The 26152-nt window shown below is 38.0% G+C and overlaps 1 protein-coding gene across 2 annotated transcripts in view; it reads left to right on the forward strand.

Annotated features, from left to right (window-relative positions):
- Positions 1-26152, forward strand: part of ZNF407 (zinc finger protein 407) — a 345517-nt gene that overhangs the window by 310652 nt on the left and 8713 nt on the right. The window lies entirely within an intron of this gene.

A 26152-nucleotide genomic window follows, 5' to 3' on the forward strand; every position in this document is an offset into this window, starting at 1 on the left:
CCCAAATGAACCTGCAGCTCTTCATTGATTTATATAGATTCTTCCTCTCAAAATTGAAGGTAGCAGTATTTTGGCACACAATTAGCATTTTATTTATAATATTCACAAAGTAGTAATTCAGACAGTTTAGCAGCAGAAGTGCTAAGCCTAAGTTAAATTTAGGATAAGTGTTTTCTTAACAGAATTTTTTCAAATAATTTTATCTCACAGTCATGTAGAATGGCAGATGTTTGCAAATCTTGGTGTAAAACTGATTGAAATATTTTAAGAAAACTGAAATAATGTCAGTGGCAAAATTTATTTTACCAAGTGCAGATGTAAGACATCAAGTTCTCAGACTGATGGCAGAATTAACAAAAAACACCATCTGGTTCAATAATTATCTGAAAATACCCATATTCTTGGATTTGTTTTAATACCACTTAGTTCCCAGCTTTATTTTATCTGTGTTTGCACACCAATGAGACTAGATTGTGCAAAATGAAGACTACTTCCATATGATCATTTTTAAAAAACAACGTGTTTTTGCATGAATAATGAATCTTTGAATTGTTACTAAACAAGCAAATTATTTGCGTATGTGTCACATCGGTTATCAAGTTTGCACATGTGACAGCTTCAACAGCCGTCACATAAAATGCGTAGAGCTTGTAACCATATGTTTTTGCTTGACAAAAAGCTAAAACTCAAGATCAATTTTCAATATGGAATGCACAAATTAACACTTTAAAATGCACCACAATATGTACGTCTTGGCAAAATTTGCAGAAATAGCACGTTTCTAGATATTAACTGATATCTTTGGATTCGACCTTAAGGTATTCAATCATTTTGATTAAAAGACTGATTTCTCATAAAACCACAGTCTGTTGGAGGCGCAAAGCCAATGACATTTGAGCATTCATATATTTTCATAAACTTTGAACAATGTCAGTGAGACACCTCTTCAATCTTGGCCACACAACAGCAGGGTATTCAATCTTTCTTTAGCTTAAGACAGAAAATTTGAATATCAGCATAGGGTTATTAATGTGACAGTTCGCATGGTGTGCACCATGTTCATTCTTAAAAAGCAGATCTGTGGAATGTATAGGGCCCTCTGCTTTGTGGTCTTGCTGTTAAAAATCCAACAGAAAGACTTAAAATGCATTTTTACAGCCTGATCGTCATACTTTTTAGTGGTAAAACATGAAGAAAATTGACTACGGTTTTACATCTTGAAAGTAACTTGTATTATTTCTGTGATTATATCATCTCTTCTGTTTAATATTAAAGATGTGCAACAGATCTCATAGTATATTATTTAATTCTTTTTGTTTGTAGAGAATGGCATTAGCAAGTGACTAAGCAGCCATGCAGTTAAATATTTAGTTACTCCACCTCCCCCTTTTTCTTCGCTGACTTAATATCTGTCAGAATTTATAGCATTCCAAATAAATAAATAGACACCTCCCCATGCTTATTTCTTTAAATTCAGATTTTTGACTAATGTAATGTTGTTCAATGCAAGCATGTCATTTTATATTACATCATGTTGTAGGTCAGATGCAATGTAACTTTTTATGATGCATTGTAAATGACAAAACATGCTGCAATATGTGATATATATTGGTACGTGCCCCTGATAACATCGCTTTTTCTTTAGACTGTTGTCGCCTGAGCAGCTTGGGAGAAACCAGATGGGCTGTGAGGGGAAGATGAGCAATTCTGTCTTGCCCAAACTGCAAATGTGACAACACACTGTTGAGACAGGAGACAGTGAGGTGCATGTGTTAATATAATGCAAGGCACCCGCAGATGTCCCAGAGTTTTTATTTAAAAAGCCCTGCTAAACAAACAAAACCCGGAATCTCATCCTATTTCAGTGACAGTGGGAAGATCTGCTGTTACTGTTGTACAAGGTGGGGAAGAAGTCTGGTTTCAGATCCATGGGTGCCTGCTAATGAATACTGAGTACTCCTGTCCAGGAGGAAACAAGGAGCATGTTTTGCAATTCAGCATTCCAGTTCCCTTAGCAATTCCAAATGTACTGTAATAATTTAATATTTCTATAGCATTTCCTCTCTCAAAGGATGTTGAAATCTGTTACAATCTTCCAGCACACCCAGAAGGCTTTGCTCCCCACTGAAAATCAGCCGTAGCTGAGGTGAAACTTGTAGGATTTTCAACAGAGAGAAACAACATCACATGACTGATGTCATTTTCAGTTTAAACTGTAGGGGAAACCCAGATAAGCATAATGTAGCTAAAAAATATTGGCATTTTACCAGGGCATCCTTATTTTTGGAAAATGTGCTACAAGAATCTGCCAAAAGTGTCTCATCTGAAAAATTGCAGAGCATTTCCACCTGCACGGTGCCCCACAGTGATAGCAACAAATGTAGTAAAAAGTCAATATTCTTAATGGCTTGAAATGTCCTTGTTTGGGGAATAAAAGGCCTTTATTCCGTGGTATTGTGACCATGTGTGGGAGTTGTTCAACATTATGCTTTCGCTACTATTAATTTACTCTCATTGTGTCTTTAGACGGTGAGCCCTTTCAGTGGGTTGCTTCCCTCAGCTCCTGTGTTTGTACAGGGCCTGGCACAATACCCCTAAGAACAACTGCAATATATAAATTGTAAATAGACAGAATTAATACTGTTTGCTGCTGTGCAGGGGTGTTATTTCATTGCTGACTCAGAGGCAAAAGCAGCAGGAGGAGGCTCACCACTGACTTTCTTGTGCACTTCAACCTCCTTTGGCTGAAGAATTCTCCTATCCCGCCTCCACCTCGCTTTCCGAGATGAACGAGGTTGTAAGGCAGAATGTTAGACCCGCAGGGCAATTTGCGATGCTGGTTTAAGCAGTGTTACCCGTTGATGTGTTTGGATGCGTGTGTATCTCTCAATCAGTTACATACCGTTTTATTGTTGTGAGGTTGGATGGACTGAGTTTTTCACAAATGGCAAGACTGCACACAGTTACCTAAACAAAAAGTAGTAAACCACATCCAGAAGCCTATAAAAAAAGCCACACACAATCTTAATTGTGTGTATTTGGAGGGGAATGGCTATGTAACTTTTTTCCACCAAAAAAACACATTTTCTTTCCATTTGGTTTTTAGTCTCACTCCAGATCTTTGGGACACTTTACTTTTTCTATGCCTTCTCCTGCGTGTGTAGTTGAACAAGTTTTTCACAGGAGTTTTTTGGAGAGTTTTGTTTGAGTTCGGTCCTCTTCAACAGTAGAAAAGTGAAGGCATAGCAAAAAAAAATTAATAAAAATAAAATACAGTAGAAAATCATTTGGTGTAATGGTTAAAAATACCTTCACTTGAAGAAGAAAGGCTCTTATTTTATGTTTTTGAGGTCTTTATTGGAACCTTCTAGCAGTGAAGGGTTTTCTTTCTTTTTCCCAGTACTTCTAAGGAGAATGTCGCTGTATAATGAAAGAATCTACAGGACAAAATCTTTGCTATTTCAACAGATACCGTGTCACTGCCTCTCTTCTACTTGTGCAGTTGTGATGAAAGCTATACGAATGGCTGAGCTGTTTCGAAAGGCCATATTTTCGTTCTGAGTAGAGAATAACTGTAGGAAGACGAAGAGCTTCTTGATGCTGCTTCTTTTTCCACTAACTTTTCTTCCTTATTCAGCTGCAGTAGAAATTGGGTGGGAATTGATAATCCTTTAGGAATGTAGCTTTTGACACTTATCTAGTGCATGATAATTAATGCATTCCAAGAGGATTATCATAGTGGACTGTAGTTATAAAAGAGTGACATTCCATTTACGTGGAGTGAAACTTTAATATATGACTGTCTCTACCTCATATTTTTAGGAGAAATCTTCCACCTTTCAGCTCCAGTCAGCGTAGCTCCACCCAGTCCGGCTGTAATGAGGGCAACTGTAGGCACAGGCAGTTTTTACCGGTATGTTACCAAGCCTTAAAAGCCCGGAAAACCAAAAATATTATTATTAACACAGCATATATTTAGTTGTTTCTGAGATATTCAGGATGAAACACTTTATGCTTGTTGGTTTCAAGAGGAGTAATATTTGCAAAGAATTTAGAATAGAGGATAAGGCTGTGGGCAGTGGGATTAAGACAGATACTTGATTTTTATAAGCAACATTTTTAATACAAACTCCACTGTAATATTACAAGGGAATGACAGTTTCGTAGACAAGTTACTCGGAACTGGACTATCTTTAAAAATTGTGTGGGTTGCAAATTGTTGTATTCCTTCACTAAGAAGGTCAATATTTTTATAATTTATGATAGTGCTTTTGGGCGAGGTTAGCTGATCTGCTCTACTGTCTGTCAGAAGCATCAATGAGGAGCAAAGCAGCCCCTTTTCCTGAAATCTGTGGGGTGTAGGCATGACTTGCCCAGCCAACCGTCACATGGGACTGGAGTCTGTACACTGTCATGGGTCTGGGGAACATTTTGACTCAGCTGAAATGGCCAGTTTCCTTACGCTTTTGCTTAGCTGGGGTGTGTAAAATTCCTCATAGCATTAGGAGATGCATGGGTTTTGCATCTTTTTAAAATAAAGAATCTTGAGAAAGTTGATAACTAGAAATTGTTGCCTTTAGGTTCCAGGTGTTACAGAACACAACATGATAGCCTCAGAAACAGTCAAGGTAATTTTTATAACGTTAAAGCAATAGTCCAGTATGATTCAACTGCAGAAAAGTTGTCAGTTATACATTTGAGTATACCTTTGCATTTGTCCTTCACTCTCTTAAGTTAATCTTAAGGAGCAAGTGTTATTAGCCACTAGCCATTTGTCAGGGTGGGCTTCGTTTTCTGTTTCACTGAGCTGACTTCTGCATTGCATTGCAGATGCTGTGTGGATGCTAACGTGCTCGCTGCACTAGTCCACAGCAGCATCCCTCTCTCTCTCTCCAGCAAGAAAAATTCCATTCTGATATTTCATGAATGTGTTTGTTTGGTTCAGAATTTGGGTTTATCGCCTGTTTATGTGGTTAAATACCTTTTTGTATGAACTCCTGCCAATCTGCAAAAAACATACTGAAAAATTAAATCAAAGATGTCAGGCAATTCTCAAAACTACAGGAACAGTTTCAGAATCAAAGTATTCTGTAAGGTACCCAAGCAGAGGTCAAACTCCTCCAATACATTTTGATGCATAGTAAAGATTACATAAATGTGAAATAAGAATACCATCTCAAAAAATACATTGCATTATGTAGAAAACAAATTTGTGTCATTGAGATGTAGATGTAGGAAACGGAAACAATTTCAGAGATACCCTAGTCAAACCCACATGAGGTACAAGATTACTGAATAAAAGAAGTTTTGTAGTGTTCTGTACAGTCTTTGCAGTGAGAAGCAAAGATCCATTTAAATTGAAATTTTAAATAGGTTCAAGAAGAAAGAACTCAACATTTATCAGAATGTAAACTCAACATTTATAAGACTCAGAAACTCATTTTAAATATTCTGGTGCAAAATATATCATAACATTGAAGTTGATGCGAGGAAGAAGTTGTATTTCAATCATTAGAAGCTTAATTTTCACCCCAATACATCTATTTTATTAATGTGCTATTTCATAGAACAGTATGATGCTGTTCATATTTTGTATCTCACAAGTGAAGGTATTTTTGTTGTATTAAAGTATCTGTTCAACAATGTGTTAATAAGAAGTCAGATCTCAGCTGACATGTGTTGCGGTACTTCTTTACAAATTAGTATGCCTGCAATGAATTTACACTTGTTGACTGTATAATGGATGTAGCCATAGGGTTTTAGACAGGACCTGGCTGAAAGTTCTTGGCAGCCCGTGGGACATTTTTTTACTAATTTCGATGGGGTTTGGATCAGACCTATGGAACTTTGTGAAGGGCAGTCCCAAGGCCATCTTCAGGACCAGAATTGCAGGCTGCACAGGTTGCAAGCCTACAGTTGCACTCTGAGGGACCACCAGAGCACACCTTTAGGTCCTCATGTGCTGCAGCATGCCCGATGGATTGACATGTTGCCAGGATGCCTGGCTAGGCTGTCCACATGTACTGTGGCAATTACGTTAAAGGCGGAGCAGAAACAAGTACCATGAGCACAATGAATATGGGAGATGTTTCCAGACTAAGAGGAATCCTGGAACAAATAAGTCGGTGAAAGTCTTCTTGCTTTTCCATTATTTTTCGTAGAAATATTCTTCTCTCTTTTTACTTTTTATTACATATCTATATTGTTATCTTCTTTGTACTTCTAAGAGATCTCCATTTTATCTGGCCCCATTGGAGGGCGCCATGACAATTTGATGTTTCTTGGCCCCTCATTTCTAAGAGATGAGAGTTGCAGTCTGCTGGCTTTTTGACATCGGGGAAATAGTCCTAGGGAACTGCAGATTAATGCAACAGAAGTGACGTGGTACCTAAATATTTAAAAATATTTCAGGTGAAAACTCAGTGTTATCATCACCATAATGGCCCATTCTCTCCTCTTCCAAAAAAGTAAACAAAAAGCATTCATACATATGCTACATCTGGCTTGATTTCTTCTTCTCTTTCAGCTTTTAGGTTCAAATAGTAGTAATGATTAATAATATAATGGCTCTGAGACGTTTATTTCTTCTCTCAAAAAGGGAGTAAGTAAATTTATTCCTTCACAAAAGGACATCAGTTTTAAAGTGTATAGGGAAAATGTATCAAAATATTAATTAGACTTTTCTTTTGTTTTGCTAGTTTGCATTAGACAGATGGAATTCTGATCTTTAACAGCATCATGACTCATGAAACTGCTTGTGTACTAAAATGCCATTATTAACACAACAGTAGTTTTCAGCAGTTGGTAATTATTGGCATAATTAAACATTTATCAAGAAACAAGTATTTATCATTCATTAAACTTTCATTAAAAATCCATCTTAGCACAAGCTAGATTAGCCAGTGATTTTCAAGTGATAACTTCTTAACTTCTGGCAGGAATATAGAGCATTTTGAGAGCAAAGAAAGTCACATATAACGCAACCTTTCACATTTTGTAAAGAATTCTACCATTTCAGATTTAGGAGTGTTATTTTGAAGCATTTGATAAGACTCGGACAAGAAAGTACTTGTCTGTTTTCTGTAGGGTTTACCAAGTTTGGCAGTTTTTAATAGTGTATTTGGGAAGACAAGATGCCCTTGGCCCTAAAAATCCAGTGCTAAGTATGCTTTATAACTGCATTTGCATGACTTAAATTCCCTCAAAGCCTGATATGTTTACATGTATTGGAACACTAACATTTACTTTTTTGAATGGATTATCTCATTAAATCTGCCTTTATGGTATTGCAAAAGGATGCAATCTCAGACTAGATGTTTGTAATTGGGAAATCTTGAAGGACTGTCTGGTCCTGATATGGTATTTTCCAACACTTAATGCTTCTTGTTGCTGAAGAGGAAAATATGCATGCTTCATTGTTTAATAGAAAGAGACCCCTTACATCTCTGAAAAGTTTGTGTTTTATTTTGCAGACCGGAGTATCAGACATTATCCCTGGTCTGTTCAGTTTTGATCAATTCATTTTGGTGGCAGATTCATTATTTTTTGTCGTGTTTAGGTGTGAGTAAAGGTAATCTGTGTGAATATCAACATGCAGAAAAATAAGGTTGGTCAACACCCTGTAGTTCTCTCTCATTCCCATTTTCTTATTTAACTGCTTCTAAGTTTTTTCTCCTTGATTATTTGTTATTTTTCCTTGGCTCTCGTCTGCCATTCCACTAACCCTGTTTATCGCAGAAGCACTGGCTTACTTAATGTTGTAGTTACCGATTGGCCATTTTACCTCCCAGTCCTTTATTTCTTTTCTTGCTTGTAGGTACGATAGGATATGTTACTTAACCTCTCCTATGCAATCACTGTTTTGCAAGAGGTACCAATTTGGCAAGGTTAGCGTAAGTTTAAAATGTTCTAATGTGATTGTCTAGATTGTGGTAGAGAAAAAACAATATTCAACTAAGCAAGACTGTCTCAGAGAGCTCCTTCACATACACACAAGTGCTTCACATCTTAGCCTGTATTCAGCAACTTTGTGTTTTCTCTTGGGCGAAAAATTTACTGTATCAGTGCTTTTATGTCACAAGAATGAATTGAATTCGTACCCTTTAGTGCAAACAACAATAGACAGAGTGGTAACCTAGTGGAAAACAAATAGATGCCCCATCCCTTTTGGGGATTCAGAGAGGTTCAGAAAGATGGAGCTGACGGTAGAGAGGTGGCAGATAAAAACAGGCCGAAGCAGCAAAGAATCCTGCGGTCATTTATTACCATGCCATCTTCATAGTGTTTGCTGAACCAAGGTGCAGAGTAATGATTCAGACAAATGATGTTAATAATAATAGCTGGCCCTTTGGCAAAAATGGAATACCTAGTATTGCAGCATGAGACCTAATCAGATTCTCCAAAACTGGCTTCAGACCGATAGAATTTTTTGTCATCAGGTTTTCTGTCAATTGATTCTCCTTGGATACTGTATTTTTAAAGGAAGCAAAGTGATAAGGAATTATTTTGCATCAGGGGAAAAAACCCAAGATTTTAAATATTGCGATATTTAATGTATAGTTTACATCTAGATTTAAAATAGTGGGTTATTTCTAGTTTATTTTTGGTGGAATTTGAACTGTTAAAATCAGTAGTATCTACAGGATATTTTGAGTAATCATGGATTACTTCATGACATTTAGAAACCTTCTGGAGTTCATTATCTTTTTTTTCACATAATCAACAAAGAATTCACCTTATTTATTGTAAGTGAATAAGTATGCTTTAAAGTATGCATAAAGCAAATACGCTTTATGGTATTTTTTGTTGCGCACAGAGTATCAGTGGTAAAAGTGAGCTCCGTGTAAAGCTTGTCTATGGATTTTAAACAAGGGGTAGTTGTTAGTACTGCTGATCTGATTAATTGCTTTGATCTGTTGTTAGATATTTGTACTTAAAAGAACATTTTCACTCAAAAAACCTTACTAACCATTTTGTACTGTTCAGATATGACATGGTTTTGTTGTTCTTTTTAATAATACCTGCAGTTTTTAGGCGTACAGGTTGCAATTATTTTTATTAGCTGCTGTTCCGTTAACAGCATAACCAACATCTGTTTTAATCTAAACATCATCAGATTTATTAATTAGGTACATTTTGGCACCAATTTATCACACATGCTTTGACACTTTTGATACTTGAAGCATAAGCTATTATGTGTAATAAAAAAAAAGTATGATTTGGAGTCAGTGTTATACATCATCTGTAGGGGACAATTATGTTGGCATGTGGGAGGTTAATGTACACACTCTAGATTCCTTTGCTTGATTTGCTGTTTTCTTCTTCATAACTCTAGGTAAACAGTTTGTGCTGCCATTTAATGCACAGGTTAAGTGTAGTTGCAGGCTATTATACATCATTAGAGTAAGTAATATTCAGCTGTGGAAGAAAGATGGAAGCTTTTCACTTGTAGCCACTTGGACATTTCATTTTTCATCTAGTATGCCACTGCAAAAATTAGTTGTGGCAGGCCTGATGTAATTTATAGCCTGGTACCCTGAAATTAAGCAATGAATCACACCATTTTTGGCTGATTAGAGTTAACGCATTTTTCCCGATGACATATTTCGTAAAACAATGCAGTTTATTCCAAACTTTGCCTTATCAGACTTAGTCATTTCTCACGTCAACCTCTGTGCGATGGATTGTACCATGTGCAGTGCACTCTATCACCAGATTTCCTTTGGTGTTGTACTATAGTTATCTTCCGGTTAAAGGGACAGCCTTCCCTTTCTTTCCTAATTTTTCTCACTAGAAAACACCAACTTTCATCTCCCTCCATCCCCCACCCTCCATTCTCCAAGCAGCCAGTTCAGAAGCAAAACACAGAGTAACGCAATCCAGTGCAGCTTGACTGAAAGTGCAGGGTGTAACAATCGAGTGAGTAGAGACCATTGGATTGTGCCTCAGGCCTGCACGCTCTGGATCTGGTCAATAACAAATTTATTACTAATCAAATCCAATAAATACAGAACAGCACGCGTTTATTTTTTATTTGGCACCTGGCTGGTCACAGAATAATAATAAAACAGGTAAGTCAGAGACTGCCTTTCAGAAGAATGCGCTGTAGCCGATGCGTACTGCGCTTAAGGCTCCTGTACATTACAAGCGGGTGGTCCGTCCCCTAGAAGCCTTGTAGTACATGTCTGATTACCGGTGGGCATTGTGTCCCACTTGCCTGTGGAATGTATTAGCCATGCCAGCTCTTGAGTTTGGAGAATTCTGTGAGCTGCGATACTGTGTGATAGGGAAGAGGTATCACTGCAGAACAGGATCTATAGGTATTAGTGTCAAGAAGAATAATGTCTTGCTTGCCCTTTCTCCTGGGTTATTACACGGGTTATACAAAGACTGGGATGAGTCAATAGAAAACAAGGAAACTAAAGGTGTGTGGGGAGGGGAGCGGAATCAACAGCATAGCTGAGACATGTGAATTTTACTGTTGCCAAAAATAACGTGCAACTGTTCTTTCCCCCCAAAGCACTAACATGCATAAGAGCACATGACATAATCATTGCAGGCATCTTACACCATGTAAAACCGACACGGACAAACAGTGCATAGCTAATACAAAGCTGACGTTCAGTATCGAAATTTTTCTGTATTCAGATCTTTTTATATGTGTGTGCATGAAATTTAGCTAAAACTTCTTGATGCTCCAATTTGTTACACAGACACGTTATGAATTACAAAGTGTACGCCAAAGATACAAACTGAATAAAATGATTGGGAATCTCTAACAATAGGAAAGGTGCAGCTTATGTAGCTTGAAAGTCAGGTAGAACAAAAATTCCTTCTTTCTCAGCTGCTGGAGTTCCTGTGTTTTGGAGTGGTTTATGGAAAAACCCAGAAACAGTCTGCAGCATGTAGGAGAAAAAGACAGCACACCTGCAGGACTCCAGCCTACCTTGTTCACACCCAAGATAGGAGAAAATGATTTATTATCTGTCCCTTGAATTTCTCTGAGCGTTCTGTCTAAACTTTAAAAGCAGATTACATTTGCGATTAAACCTTAACAAATGTTGTTTTAACTAGACTGCAATATATGTTATTGACAACAAGCTTTTTCCTCCCCTGAAAATAACATTGGTGCTTAGGCATGCAATTTACAAAAATGACAAGGAAGGGTGGTACTTTTTCCAAGGTGAATGTGAGTTGACTGATTAGCTGGTATTTTAACTTAGATTCTTGCAAATTACAGACATAAGAAACCCTGCAATTTATATGTACTTTAGAAGTGAAAGCTTTAATCCCATGATTCATGAAAGTAAAGTAGTAATAATTTAAGTACCATATTTTATTTATCCCTCAGAGTTGTCAGCTGATACCAGAAGTATTCTCACTATTTTTGGGTTGCTGCCTTTGGCCACCTAATTGCTTCTTAGGAAGTAAGAGGGAAATTGCTTATATAACTACATGGATTGTCTTTGGCAACGTCAAGCCAAGGCATCAATCAGTCCATCTGGGTAAAATCACAAGCTGACTCCGATATTGCTAAATATTTATACTGTCAAATACACACAGACATCCAGATGAAAAGAGGCATTCATTAGGAATGCTCCAGCTTGTCAGTTTAAAGATGTAGATTAGAGCAAAACCTCCCACTATGGTACTGAGTGCTCAGGAAAAGTCTATATTTAGCCATTCTGAGCAATAAATATCATCATATTGCCTCATTTAGGTAAATAGAGAATAAATATTGTCAAGATGATCTAGAGATAATGTAAACAGATCCCTGTTCAGAGTCTGTGTTACTAGGGTAAATTCCAGGACATTGGTGTGCTGCTGATGCTTTTTGGTTTAACCCTTTTTCTTAATCGCATTCCCCTCCCCTTTACAGTGACAGTAAGATTTGTTCCTTGCAGATGAGAAGGGAAGGGGGGAGGTGGGGGAAGATAAGGTGGGGTTTCTTCTTAAACAAAACGCGATTTCAAATTCTGAGTTATTACATTAATTAGTAGTTTTGCTCTAATATTTTCTTGGCACTGCCAAAGGCGGCGGCTGCTGCTGCTGGAAAATACAGATATCTGTAGCAACTCTGAAGCTCATTCCAGAGTTTAACATGGGAACTGACAAAGCCCATCAGTCAGAAGAACATCACAGCTCTGAGGTTAAGACATGATTTCGAGAGTACACCCAGTGAAGACTCATAGTGGAATTTCTTTTATAGCACATTTTTTTTCTGTGATAAGATGAGGCATATTGCAAGAATAAGCGATGAAAGATCAGTACTTCAATGCGAATTAAGTTACTGTCCTGCTTCAAAGTGGGTGGCTTGTTCTGACAAATGAAGAGTAAAATTTGTTCACTATACTATATATACAGAAAAAAGATAGTAGAAGGATTTTTTTACCTTTTGGGGAAGGCCTCCCTCCATAGAACTGGCACCTTGGAAGTCACATACAAGGAGAGTGGTGGCTGACGTCAAAGTTTTAGTTAATTACACTAGATGATTTTTTAGATTAATAATTAACATCTCTCTTTATAACTAAATATCTGTAATTAATCAGCAAATCATAATGTGGAGACTAATTAACTTCAAACTCAAATCTTAACAGAAAATCCGTATTACTATCCAGCATCATTAATTACTCTAGTAATCAAAGTTATCCCTCATGGGATTTGACATAAAGCTTTGTAGGTTTATAAACCAAGTTACTATCACAAAAAACATTTTGAAAGCAGCTTCAAATAGCATTATAGATAACTGAAGTATTAGATTGGAAATTTAAATAAGTTTTCATTTTGTCTGTATTACATTATCAATAATCCACTCACTGAAGCTGGGTAAGTAACCAAGAGATTACGCTTCCTTTCTCACCGCGTGTATGTAGTTTTTTGTTGTGGGCTTTTTTTTTTCCCCCTTTTGGAGTTACAGCAGTGATTTCTGTCAGAAGATTCATTTGTCAGTGTCTCCTGAAAATGTGCCATGCTTTCTGGTAGCTTTCGCTGTGGTGCTATCCATGCTAGTTAGCTGTTTAAAAAATGAATTAACAGCCGTTTATGTCCTGGCATTATTCACAAGGAAATGCCAAAAAATAAAGGGTTGAGCTTTAAGATACAGTGAAGTCTTTAGCTGTTGATTAGTCGGTGTTCCGTGGAAAAAAAGGACAAAGTAGGACTGTTATGCCAAAAAAATAACCCCAAACAAATCTTATTTTAATTAGCATGGACATCACAACTAGAAAGATTTGGAATGTGTTCATTTTAATTTTTAATAAACAGGAAAGCCAATAGTACCATTGTAGCACACTGAAATCCCTTAGCTGTTTTTCATTTAGAAAGTTAGGAGTTAAAATTGTGTCTAAAATCCACATTTCAATTATTTTATCACCTAATCTTCCAAGTACGCACATCTGATACTGTTCTTTTGTGTGGCAGCTGTAAAAATCGTAAGCAATTTTTACTGTCAAGAAAACTCTGAATAAATAGAGGCTGTTAACTTAGGCAGATATCTGAGGTTATTTGGTGGCAATCAAGAACTCACAGCACTTCAACTAATGGGTTATGATCAGAAACTGTTCCTAATAGCCAGCTAGACGGATCTGAATATGAAGATTTCTATAATTTTGTTGTCAGCTTGTGATGTACTCTAGTGCTAATTATTTGGAACAATTATGTTTTCCTAATAACAAAAGAAGAAGCAGTGAATTAAGCAGGCTTACCTTCAGATCTTTAGATAACAGTTTAAATGCACTTGCCATTAAGAAATAACATTTCTTTTTCCTGTGTGGAACCCTAATTATTGAAGATGCTTGTCTTTTAAAATCTACTACTTCTGCTTTTTTTAAGCACGTTCAATGTGTCAGTTTACACTGATGACTTCAGTAACTAGTATTTTCTCAGTCTTAGGTTTATGCCTGTACCTCCCATAGACTGCTTACTTCATTTGGTTATTCAAAAACCATAATTAGTGCAGTAATTAACATGTGGATCCTTCAAAGGAAGACTGTTAGAATCGTGGGACGTCTCTCATCATTCTTACTGATGTATAGATGATAAAAAGACTTAGGTTGAGGTGACAACAGGATTTGTATTACTGCACATTATCTGAGCTGCAGGGAAATTCAGACAGGACTGTGGTCCATGGAGTCGTTCCTTTTGAAAAAAGTAATTATCCACACTGTTTCTATAATGTAACAAGGTGTTATCCTGCATTTGCAGCTGTCAAATCATTTGTTTTAAAACCATTATTTTATACCTTGTGAATACTTCAAAGTTTTGGGTTTTGCGCATTATCTTTTAACCAATTACAGAAGTGGGGTGCAGCAAGTGCAGCAGTAAAACCAACAATAATAGTAATTTATATAAGCATAAGAGATTCTTTCTTGACAGTTGATTTCAGAGATGTTTATGGTAATGTTGAGTTGATACAGTCGTAAGATTACATCCTTAAAGAAAAGGCCCAATTTCATTTTATTTATTTTCCCTGGAGAAAATATATTTGTTTGGTTTTTGTTTAAGATTTCAGATAAGCTGAATCTGTTGCATTTTCAAGCCATAGTAAATCAGCTGTTGGTATGTGAATCTCTGTATGGTTCACAGAAATGTGTTCCAGTGTTTCTCCGAGATGCTTATAGCTGATGTTTTCAGCTTCGATATACAATGTTTTAAATTAGCGCATCAAGGAAATTCACATTCTTTCATTCAGCCTTTAACTTTCTGTAAGGAATGGTCTTCTTTTTCACATTCACTGACATATGCCAGAAAAATTCAGTATTTTACCCTACAGGCAGCCCATGGGACTGGGATGAAATGGCCTCTACACATAGGGTATGACTTTATTTGCTAAAGAGGTTATTTGAAAAAGCCCTTAGGGTACTGCTGCCCTTTTGTCCCTCAAACTAGTAGGGGGAAAAATATAAAAGGAACTACACAGTAATCCCTTGTAGACAGGTGACCTTAAGCCAGTTCTATACTGTAAGGTTTGTTTCCATTTAAACTCAGAACAGACAAAGGCAAAAGCAAATTGCACGATTTAATCTATTGCAGAAACATTGCAATATTTTCTTCTGTAAATGAGTATCAAATATAGACAAGTTCTACTGCAAATTCATAAATTTCAGTATTGGTCTATATGATTTAATTTAATGTTCTATAGACAAAGTGTGCTATATTCTAGCAAAAATAGCATCTGAGGACTGATGGAAATAAATGTAGCCCTGTTTGTTTCAGGTAACCTGTTTGGGATTTTATTTTCCTTACTACTATTTAAATCGTGCAAGTACAGACACGCATAGTTAAGTAAAAGTACGTAGAACTTCTGATTCCGATAGCAGTATTAAGATACGAAGAATTAGTCAACATCAAGACCCACTGGAAAAAATCAGCAATCGCATTTGTCCTTTGAAGTTCTTTTTTCTGTCCTGCTTAGAGTTTACTGTTGATTGAGGTTAACAGAGCTACAATCCAACTAGATCACAGTTATCACAGGGTCTTGGTCCCACTGCAGGTGCACCGTTTTCTGGTGGTGTGTTTGGTATTAAACCTGTGTTCATCCACAATAGTTTTACAACAGAAGCCACCATATTTCTCTTTATGTGATGTAATCAGCTATTGTTAAATATGTACCATCCCGACTAGATACTGGTTTTCAATAGGCAGGCTTCAAAATACTATTCTAAATTATGAACAGCAGCTCTGAACCCGCTTCAGGATAGCCTCTAATAAGTCACAGGTATGACATCACTGAGCACTGTAATTAATGGGTGTTATGCCACTCCCTTGATTTATGAGTTTTTCAGAGGCTTTTAATTACTTTTGAGTTTAAGCCATTCTGGCAGAATTTTGAAGGACCTCCGGTGGCAGCCGATCCTGAATGAGGCTGTTGGAGCGACATTTGAAAAAAGAGCCACTCTGGTGGCTGAAGGAAAAGGTTTCAGCCGTTCTTCACGCCTGGTAGTCTAGAGGGAGGTTAAAGGAAACAGCTTCTGTCGACTGCTGCAGGCACTTAGTTACTGTGTTCCTTTCTGCATCTGGGGAGGAGCTGTAAAAATTGTGGTCAAATCCATATATTGTAGAAAACAAAAGAGAGAAAAACATCTGAAAAGCCAAGAATGGCTTGAAGGGTTATCATGATGTCGTCAACCTGATTTTAGGCATAGAACAGCCATTGTTTTGCACATGACTGCAGACTTCATGTAACTGATAGAGTAAATAGAAAAGAAGAAATGCCATCATTTATCACCTCTCAAAAAGAAGTTATAAATAATCACCAGTTAATCAGCATTTAAAACAGTATTCTTTAACTTCAGTGCCAAAATCCAATAGCAGCAGCAGAATTTCACCCCTCATATGCACACACGTACACACACCAGAATGCACATATCATAATATTGAGTTGACTCAGGTGTAAAACTTTGTTCTCAAAACAGCTGAAGCTTCATGTCATTGTTTATATGCACAAAACACACATTTTTCTCCATATGTTGGCACCATATTGGTGTTATCACCATAGCATTCTCTCCTCTTCAGATGATCTTTTCTTAGAGCATTTGTTTTTGTGCGGCAAATAAAATATAGTAAATGTAAACCAATTATTTAACCAAATTATTTTGATCGTGGGAAACTGACAATTAGTGTTACAGCTTCTCAATAGTGATATCCACACAATAGAGCAGACTCTGATGTTCCGCAGTGTAAGTCGATGTAGTGCATTTATTTTGTGTAGCAAGCTGTGAGAGAGGAGGAGAAAAGTGCAGGAGACGAGTGAAGTCCATCTTGATGAACTATTATTCCATATCTGTGCTTTGTGTTCTAAGTTGTTTAGTTTTCTGATTGATTGTTAATATATTGGGACAGCTCTTCACAGAAACCGTGATGACTGATGTCAACTCTTAGAGCATATACATGTGGGTAGGAGACGATCAGCTGATCAATGAATGTGTTAAAGACTTGCCAAACTACCGTTTGTAATTTTGATTTCTAGTAAATGTTGATGATGAACAGGTTAGTTCATTTACCTGTAATCATTACCCACTTTAATAGTTCTACCTTTTGCACATGGATTGAGGGGGGAAGTATTAAAATTATATGCACCGGTACACCCACTTGATTGGAGTTTATTCTCAAAGCTTGAATGCATCAGCCCTTCCATGAAATAGCTGTGAGATAGGAGAGCATTCTGGGTATTGTCATGCAAATGAGGCCACCAAACATACCACTTTGCTTCAAAATTGCTCTGCAGTGACAAGTAGCTTTTAAAACTGGGGCAGGGTTTTCCAAGCTAAGTGGGCAACCCTATGTATCCTCTGAGATCCACTTTCTAAAATAAGTGCCTATACACGAAGTCCTAATTCCACATCTGAGTGCTCAGATTGGCACTTACTACATACCAGTACATCTCATTCTAATGCAGATTAAGGTGGTCCTTTATGTTTGAGTATTGTATTTCTCCTACATTCATACAGTGAAAAAAAAAACAAGATGCACATATTGCTGAGAAGTCGAGTTTGATCTGGTATTCAGCAACTCTTAAAGCCAAGATTTTGTCATATATCACTTCAACTAGTACAAATTTTAATTAATGCTACAGCAACGTCTCAGCAGCACTCAAGAATTTAGCTGAAATGTCATGAGGAAAAAACCCAAGTCTTCATCTGCCTCATGGTTCACAGAAAATATCCATAATCAGAAGCTATTTTAGTCTAGTTTCAGGACCAGTTTCAGAATTGATAAGAAAATGTGATAGACATTTCTCTCTCTTTGTAACAAAACAAGACCATCCCAAATACTTCTGTTGACTGCACTCATGGAAAAGGGTGTGGGAAGAGCAACAGAGTTAAACCTGGTGACTATCCCAGGCGATTCAGGACTAGGTAGGTTTTAACCAGCATCTTCATGCCAGTTGGAAGCAGGACGGATCTCAGAGCACTGTCATTAAATGATGAAGGACTAGTAGAATCCAGGAGTCTTTTTGGGTTTAATCCAAAATTGTATTAATAACATTGTGAACCAGTGGGAGTTTTGTCTGTGTTCTGAACATACCCACGATTTTACTCTTAACCTCTGACAAGTATTGTTCCATGTGCTGTGCACTGGAGATAACGAAGCTGTAAATGCAAATCACAGGGCTGCTGTAGGAATGGAAGTCCTTGATCTGCTGGCAGGCAAGTGTTTGTGAAAGCTGAGGGAGAAAGTGGGTACCGGATTGCTGCAATGCCAGAACAGCCGGGCTTCTCAGATCCCCTGTGGCCCAGTGTCAGCTACATTGTCAGTGTGGTGCTGCACGTTGCCTTGTAGAAGTGCCTAACGGGCGTGTAAATACAGATTTGAGTATCCAATTCGAGGCATTCCCCTTTGAAAATGTGGATCTCAAGGACTTCATAGCTACTTAGATATTTTCACTCATGCATGTCTGTCCTCGGAAGCAGGAGCTTCCCTGGCAGGACTGGTTAAATTTATGGCCTTCTGGTGTTTGTTGCAGATCTAGATGGTACCTGAATTCTGCAAACCAAATTGCCTTCAGACCATCCCAACATATAAATCTCTAAAAATTCTGGTTTAAAATACCTAATGTCAGTGCGAGTGCAAGTAAAAAAAAAAGGAAAATGAAAACCAAAAATACTGATTTTGAGTGAGAGCTGTTGCAATTGCCCTTTTTTGCTGTTGTTGTGTGTCATCTGCATTATCTCCCAACCTCTTTTGGAGCTGCTATTTAAGTAAAACTTCATGTTACATTCCCTTTTATTACAAGTGCTATTTATACACAAATTGGAGCAGATCATGATGTGGCAAAGAACCTTTTATACTGCATAGACTGTGCAGCAAAATAGTGCATTATCAGCATTACATGCCTCAGTGAGGAATGTCTTGCTGTTTTAGATCTCATCATTATAAGACGAATTTAGTGTCTAGATATGAAGATTTTACTCAAAACTTTTGAGCTAGACTGTCGTTATCTGACTGAAAATGAAAACTTGTTCATGATCATTAGACAAGGAGGGATTATCAGAAAACTCACACTGTGTATACTGTTCAGATGCAGCTCCAGATCAGGTAGAACATGGCTGCATTCATTTTTGCTGGCTTGCTGTAGGCCAGTCCCAGAAATAATTGGCAATGCATTGCCCTGCTGCACTGAAACCCCTTGTCTGCAAACATGATGCAAAGTGAAGGTGGTTGGGGTTTCATAAAAATGAAGCACGTGGTGTGACAGACCCATCTGTGCCAGCTTTATAAAACAAAAGTGCCCAATTTTATCATCGTTGCCTTTTGTTCTGCACGATGCTGTTCACGCGGTGGTTTTATGAACGCTTGCCGGTAGAGTCTGCAAGCCTCGATTTGTGTGACTGCTTCCTCTCCTGGGCTGCCTGCGCTCAACTGCGCTGCCAGCTTCCCTGCCCCCGCGGTTTCCTCTCCGCACCCGGCCCTTCTCCCCAGACAAATCTGAGGTGGAACCTCCTAGCAATTTTCCAAGGTTCTGGGCTCAAAGACTAAACTATTTTGGTTTTGAATTGCAGATCAAACATAAACTGCAAAGAAGCATTTAATCAGTTAGGAGAAGCAAGGGTATGGCTTGTTTAAGTCCCAGAATCCATAAACCTGTAATGATTTTATTATATTGGTGTCAGTTTTCATTATTTTCATGAATGGGTATTCCCTGCTTAATGCACGATATTTGCATCTGATGAACCAACAAGTTTAAACACGGTTTGTTTTAATGCTTTGTGAATTTGCATTCAAATTCATCAGGAGTAATTCTATTTGAAATCACACAGGGCTAAACACAGTGGTTGTAAATCCATTTGAATTGAGATGCCAGAATCAGCCCATTAATCTACAAATCTACAATACAATTTTTGTATGGTTGATGGGCTTTTGTTCTGTTTTTTCGTGATGAGGCAGAGGTGATACCAAGTGCGTGTGTGGGAGGGGAAGTGTTCAGGGAGGCGGTGATAAATTGACCAAGAGGGAGTATATCTTTGTTATGAAAACCGGCCGGTGAAAGGAACATGTGAAAGGCCAGAGACCATGGTTGGAGCGTGTCTGTCACTGCCACTGGAGGTAGCTGTACGAGGAGAAAGGAAGTCTCTCAGATAAGCAGGTTTCCTAATATTTGGGACAATAGAGGTTGTCATCAGCACGTACCATTCGGTCTACAGAGTATCAAAGTTCTCCCAGAGCCTGGAGCAGTGCTGTGGCCTGCGTTTAGGATTTGAAGTCCACTGCTAAACCCTCTGTTAACTTGGGTTTTTCTGTTAGAAAGGGAATGAATAAATGCAGCAAGATTCACTTTCAACAGAAACAGGGTCCTTTTGGAAGGGGTGGAGGGGGCTGCATCATAGCAAACAGTACTTCATTTCTTGATGGCTGCAGAAGAAATCTGTACTTCTTTCAGAGCCTAGAGAATGGCTTTAATTTCTGTGTTCTTAAATAAACTGGATTGTCTGAAATTAAAAAGTTTGTTTAAGCTGATAGTTACCAGATTTGAAGGTGTATATATCATTGAGAGTGTAAAACCAGGTGTGGATGAGGGGCATTACTCTGTGAGAAGAAAGGTTTATCAATGTTTTCCACACTACACATTCTTCTTAAATGTAACAATGAAGTTTTTTGATAAAACTTATTTTAAAAATGACTAATATGTATTGTTATACATAATGTACTTCAGCCTTTTAAAAGGAATGTCTGTATTTTAATAGGTGACAATTTGAAATGGAATTCAGCTGATAACTTTTGAACATGTTCATACAGTCATCTTACTTAGAACCAGGCTGAAATCAGTCTGAGCACATTATAGTTGACTGGGGGCAAAAGTGATTTTTAGCTGACTTTGTGACTGCCTTCGTCTGGGAACAAGCAGTGCTGGTTTGGGACAGAAATTTGAGAGTCTAAGTGCCTGTTTTGAATATGTCATAGACTGGGTCTAACTGAGGGTCCAACTTAGAAAAGCATTTAAGCCTATGCTTAGCATTAGCTTAATTCCCAAAAGCCTCGCTTCTTATGCACTGGCAAGAATCGTGATAATCGGAAAGTCTACCATCTGACATCTGTGAAATGAGCTGGTAGACTTGAGTCTTTTTCATAATGAACCAGTTTCCATCTCATAAAATCCTGTAATTGCAGATGGTATCAGTGGACACCTATGACAATCTCAGCAGAGACTGCAGCCCAGCATTCCTCATTATAGGATACATGGACACTGAACTCCTCTCTGCTCATGAGCATGGGGTTGATTCATTGACAGAGCATTATCAGGAAAATTGCAATGATGTGACTAGTGCTTCACTGTGGGTAAATGGACTACCTCAACTCTTGGAGTTGACAATCGGCTCTTCTAAGAAATGATAATGCTGTGATTAAGACATAAAGCTGGGACTCAATACGCCTGGGAATTCGTGTGTGACCCTGGTAACACACTTTCTCTCGTTTCTCACTTCTCTGCCTGAAAAGTTAGAACAATGCGTTTTCATTTTATGATATTATTTAGGAATAAATGTATTACTAATTGTGAGCAATTCAGGAGATACAGTTTTAGAGGCACACGGTTAGATAAATGCCATTAGATTTTAAATGCGTTCTGTTCAGTTTGCATTTGCATGCGCTTGTGCCTAGCACAAGTGGAAAGCAGGGCAATTTTATTTTGCTTCCTAATTCTGCATGGAGGAAATTAGCTTTAGGCATACAGACCTAAAAATCTTGCATAAAATTCACTTTATTATGAAAGAGACCCTAAAAAATCACATGTGGAAGAAGAAATACATCAATTTTGGACTTTTTTTAGCTTGTTCTTTTAGACATTGATATAATTTTTGTTCTGTCTTTGTACATTTTAGTATGTGTGTTTTCTTTTTATAAAGAAGCTAAAATCATTCAAATAGCCTTAGAGATTTTTTTTTCCCGGTGGAAGCACCTGAATAATGTTTTAAGGGTACTTGGAGACACACTGAACAAAACAGTCAACCTCAACGGGTTTTGGTGCACTGGAACACATACCGAAAGATACAGCCACCAAATTTCCGAGTGAGACCTACCTGGGACTTGTAGCAGCTTTTTCCACCTGTGATGCCATGGGCTGCTCAGAAGCTCTTTAATCGACACAGCTTTGAAATGACAGACCACAGTGAGTCCTCCTGCGCGTTTTGTCTGTTGCGTGCCAGAAGTTAAGAAACTGTTAGTTCACTAAACTACAGTGGCTGGAAAAAGAGTAAGAAGCTTTAAAAAAAAAAGGTAGCTGAAATGAGAACCCGTAACTTAAGTGTCAGCAAGAGCTGTTAGTTTCTCAGTGTTTTTGAAAATCAGATCTTCCAAGGTATCTAGCTCCAGGCTTCTGTTTGTTTGTTGTTTTTTGTTTGTGGGGTGTTATCTGGTCTCTGTCTTGTCGCATATCACAAGCTTTACCGCTTTCACAGAAATGATCGTAACTTCCTCTGAATTTTTGTCTACTGCGGTGAAAAATGTAAACTAAGTTCCAGCAATAGTAAAAGTGCTTGGAGTCGACTTATGCTATCACTAATGATGCTGTAACAGGTCCTATGTAACAGCAGAATAAGAAGTGCATTCACTGCACTGTGCGTCATGCTACAGACAAGTATACTAAGAACCATGATGTTTTTAAACCACTTGGCATCATTTAATTAACATGTTTTTAAGCATTATGTGGCTTCAGTCATAGACGAATATAAATAATAAATCTTTGAACAAGTGCTATCAGAAGTAAGAGCTAAGTGGCACTTAAAATATATTTGAAAAACATGATCACTGATATGTTTTAAAATATTCCCTCTTTTTCTAGTCTAAATTGGGTCTCAGGAAGGAAGAAATAAGAAGAGTTAATGAAATGACCTGACAGAGTGGCAGGGTTTGTGTACTAGTCCATATCTGAATGGGATTCATGCTTCGTCTGATTGACAGTCATTTCAAAGTCTTTGGCTCTTTAAGACTTAAGGCGCCACAGTCTTGGGTGAACTTCAGTTCAGAATGGAGTTGTTTACAGAAGTTAACTAAGTAGTTACTGCAGAATTGCATGCAAAGTTTCACGGAGCTGTGCGGCAATGCTATGGATTTGCAGTACAAATGGTAATGAATCAAATTAAATCATATTCTAACTACTGTGCAGTCAATTTATTCCACCTGGGAGCTCCGTCACCCTGGCACCTGGAAGGGGCCGAGGTAGCTGAATGGGCTTTCCATTGCTCACTGTGCCCAAACATGTTTCCACTGTATGGCCCGAACGTTCTAATGTTTCCTCAAAATCAGATTGTGCCGATCCAAAAAGGGACAAAAATTTTCCTCCCTCTTCAGCATTTGCAGAGCATGTAGCCAGAATATGTGCACTTAAACTTTCAATACTTCCAGGCAAGTCAGCCTTCTAATCATTGTTGTTTCACTGTTCTGAATGTTTCTTAGTCAAGATCTCTTCTCTAGTGAGGTCAAGACATGATTCAGCTGTATCTGTACCAGAATAATGTGCAGCAGACGTGCCTTTGGACGTGCAATTAAAAATCGCTTTGGCCTGTTTTCATTTCCTGTTTTACATTTTCATGTACTCACATGTAATTTGATGAACACTGTCATTCTTTAAATTTCTTCAGCATTACCGTTCTCAAGGGACTTCTCTCTCACTGAGTGTCATTTTTGCATATTTACTTTCTCCACAAGTGCTAGTATGCAGTAGCACAAGTTGAATCTTGCATCGTTATTTTTGTATTTACTTATGTTACATCCTGTTTTTCTTTGTAGGGATATTAACGCATCCTCCCAATTTAGTGTTCACTCCGTACGCCATCTAAAAGCTGTTGACTTCCACCTCTAGCTAACCAACAATTTGGGTAGTTTTGTCGGCAGAGTAGTAGGAAAATGATTCAGATCTTGAAAGCGTAACTTTGCAGCCGAGTTAAAACCATAAAACCCTCCTCCCTTGTTTTCTTCTGCAACTGGTTGTAATGCTCTCTTCCTCTCGCTGTATCAGCCTCTACCGTTTGACCAGATGTGTGCCAATCCGCCAGGTTTCTTTCCTATATTCCCAAGCAGGGGAGAGACAAAAAGGACAATATCAACTGTGTGTCAGTGTCCCGATAAAAAGCTACGGAATTAGGTTATGAGGCTCACCCTTTTTAGCAAAATTAACTGATCTCATATTGGCCCAGCATAGCTCCTTTTTCCTGACAGTTTATTACTTTTAATCATACGAATCAGGGCTTCTTTCAGTATGATTTTGATGAAGTCCGCAAAAGAGAGTGCACTCATCTCCTCTGATGCTTTGGCTATTGAAAGAGGGTTTGGGGTTTTTTTTATGAGGTAGCATATTATTGCTTTACTTAGTAGATGAGCGGTAGCTTCTGATATAACCCATCCCGTCAGACTCCTAACAAGTTGCATGCTGAGAAGTCCTGTCCTTGAAGTTGCTATAGTGCACAGTGATCAGAACTTACCGCTGATATTTTGTTAGCATTTGCTAGCAACGTCTTGGCAGAGGGTGACCTCTAGTACTGCCTCTAAACATTTTCAATTTACAGACTCAAGAATTTTTGCTGTCTTTGCCTCTCATTCTTTTGAAGAGGTCAGCCCTTTACGAATTTGCCACAAGAAGTTCAAAATACCCTATATACTTAAACAGCTTAATAGGAATGTAGCCACAATGCACACACAACATACAATTCATTTTAATATTTATAGAAGAAATTCGCATTGTTTTATGTGTACACAAGCAGCTGCTGTCATTTGGCTAAGAGCAGATGTTAGACCTCCGAAAGCTTCGCTGATAATTAAAATACTAACAGTTAGTGTTTTACCCCAGCTGCAGGTTCTGTTTACTGTAAATTTGATTTTAATGGTGCCTCTGTGCGGTTATTGAATAGAGGTTTGTTTTCTACTATACATACAAAAGTGTCTACAAGGAAGACAAATGGTTATTTCCCGTAATTTACTCTGGAAGGATATGAATATACGCTGTAACATAGCTGAATTTATAAATGAAATACAGATATGACTGTCACATTGGAAACTACCATTTCCAATGTGACAGTCATATCTGTATTTTAACTAACTAAAGGAACTAGGGAAACTTACTATTTCTAGTTATTCCCCCTAAAACCTGCTGTGCTTTTCTAATGGGTTGAGACGTGCCCTCGAGTGAAGAACAGGTGCTCCTTTTTACTGAATGGGCGCATAAATCAGAATAAATAAATACAAGAAATCACGATGCTCGTATTTGATAGGTATGCAAAGAGTATAATTTCTGCTTGATCATTTAATAACCTGATGTTTTATTTTAGGTATCCCTTACAAGTGTCTGTTCTCTTTCGTGCGTCTGTGTACATCAGACGTTAGGGAAGGCTAGCCACTTTCAGAATTGTTAATCCCAAGAGCCTGATTATGCAAACACAATGCATAATGCAAGCTACCATGTTTAGTCCCTTTGAGACTATTGAGGCTAACTATGGCAGTAAGCAGTACTCTTGATAAATAAATGTTTAGAAGACCAAGATCTATATGTATATATTCCTGAAAAACAAAAACTCTTGCTGAGATAATAATGACAAAAAGGGTTTTTTGCTTTATTTTGGCAGAGCAGTTACTATCTGGGACTAGACCTATTTCAGAAATCTAGATCATCTTCCTTGTGAGCAGAGCTTGTGGGGTTTTTTTCCCCTGATTTTCTCATATTAGTGTTCATATTCTTTTTTGTATTATCTTATATGTTCTGTCTGCCTAGGAAACAGAAGTGTCCAGTTTGACCAAGCACGACCGATACCTCCTGAAATTGGGATTCTGTTTTAGAAGTGCTAAAAATGCACTTTCCAGTTGCACTGCAGGGGATAAAAGAGAAAAAGTGTAGCCGTGTGGCATCGTCTGTTGTTCCCAAACTGAGGGCCCGAGTAGCCTTTGACGCTGGACTGCCAAGAAATGTGTGGGCTGGCTGTCCTCATCCCGGCTGCTAAATTGCGCTGGAAGAGCTAGCTAAAATACTCCCAGTACATCCATAATGCTGCTTGCCCATATAGGTAGTCGCTGTAGAATGCCGCAGCGAGGTTTTTGCTCACACGTAGGAGTGGAGAGGACACGCCTGCATGATGACAAGCAGGTAAAGAGGAAAAGCAGGCTACAAGAAAATCAGTTACTCTGCGGATTAAGCAGTTGTAAAATCTGCACATGAACACTGTACGTGTTT

Source organism: Opisthocomus hoazin, chromosome 3 (genome assembly GCF_030867145.1).
Source record: "Opisthocomus hoazin isolate bOpiHoa1 chromosome 3, bOpiHoa1.hap1, whole genome shotgun sequence".
Classification (NCBI taxonomy): Eukaryota; Metazoa; Chordata; class Aves; order Opisthocomiformes; family Opisthocomidae; genus Opisthocomus; species Opisthocomus hoazin.